Below are 1,418 nucleotides of genomic sequence, written 5' to 3' on the forward strand. Positions count from 1 at the left end.
ACAAAATCACCTTTTGGAAGAAAGCTGAACATTAAATTTTTGTTCTAAAGAAGAAAGGAAAAAACCATTTTACAGCCACAACATAGCTGAACGGAAAATGCCCTCAGCCTTCAGCATCCACTAAAACTCTAGGTGAAGCTTGTAACCATGTCGTCAGAGCCTGTAGTCCTCTCTAAAGACAAAGGTAATGTAATTATGCAGTAGACAACATCAGCTGTGGGTTATTTTACTGTGGTACCAACTGAACAGCTCCAGGTCTTGGGTTGTGGCCGTCACAGGACAAGTTCCCCTGTAGCCAAGGTGCTGCTGTGGTGAGGACAAGGGGAACCTTCCCATCCCACATAGTCGTGGCTGCTTTTGTGGAGCAACTCACTGACTTGGGTGGCTCCAGGGTGGGCAGGGAGAAGAGGATCCACACATCTGGTAGTGGACAGGTGTGGTATTAACGCAGGACTTTCTCTCTTCGGGCAAGCAAATGAGCCATGTTGGCATGTCCTGGGCATGTAGGAATAATTTGTGTCTGTGGCACTGGTGCTCTGGGATATGGAGCTGTGCAGAGGCTCATCTCTGCTCAGCGGGCTGCAGCCACACAGGGCAGTCCCAGCTCACATGGGATGTGTTTGTACTGCAGCAGCTTTCAGAGGCCACACGTTCAGGCAGTGCCCCATGCTGGCACTTCACCAGTATGAACTGACCCTTCACAGGAGATCTGCCAGTGAAATGTTTCCCTTTGCCCCATTTCCACCCTACCCCCCCCGAGCTTGACTGGAACTTTTCACTGCTTTGAGCCACTGGGCTGAGTAAAGTGGTGGCTGCAGGCACCCACACAACTTACTGGGACGGTCAGGGACCAGTAAGACACCTACTCACCCTTCTGACTAGCTGCCTACTTGTCCACTTGCTCTAGGTCTGTGCAAGAAGCTGCTCGCCCATCTTCTTTGCCTTCTCGAGTGCAGCTCTGACATGTTTTTATCCATGAGAATTCTAATTGCTTTAAGACAGTTGCATCCCACCACAGCAGGTCTGCTTGGGTGAGTGTCCATGCATGATGCAGCTTCTTTGCAGGTCCTGGATTCCGGGGTTGGCCACAGATTTCCTCTCTGGAAAGAGGAGGCTGGGGAAGCAAATGTAGGGCCAGCAGGTGTGAGGGAGGTCGCGGGGTGGCAATGGAAGGGAATAATGTCCCTGACCCTGCATCTGCCCCTCGGGGTTTGTGGTCCTGGGCATCCTTGTGCCGGGGGCGGGGGTCGGGAGACGCTCCGCGTGTCCCCACCTGTCGCGCCAGCGGCGGCTCATCTGGGCGGGGCGGCGCGGCCCCCCCGGCGGAACAGCGGTGTCGCCATGGCGACGGGCGCGGCGGGGGGGCCGCGGTGCCGCCGCCCCGCCCCGCCGAGCCGAGCGGCCGCGGAGCCGGCAGG

This window comes from Corvus kubaryi, unplaced genomic scaffold (genome assembly GCF_017639235.1).
Source record: "Corvus kubaryi isolate FWS band 111438036 unplaced genomic scaffold, C.kubaryi_AGA036_p1.0 138, whole genome shotgun sequence".
In the NCBI taxonomy this organism is placed as follows: domain Eukaryota; kingdom Metazoa; phylum Chordata; class Aves; order Passeriformes; family Corvidae; genus Corvus; species Corvus kubaryi.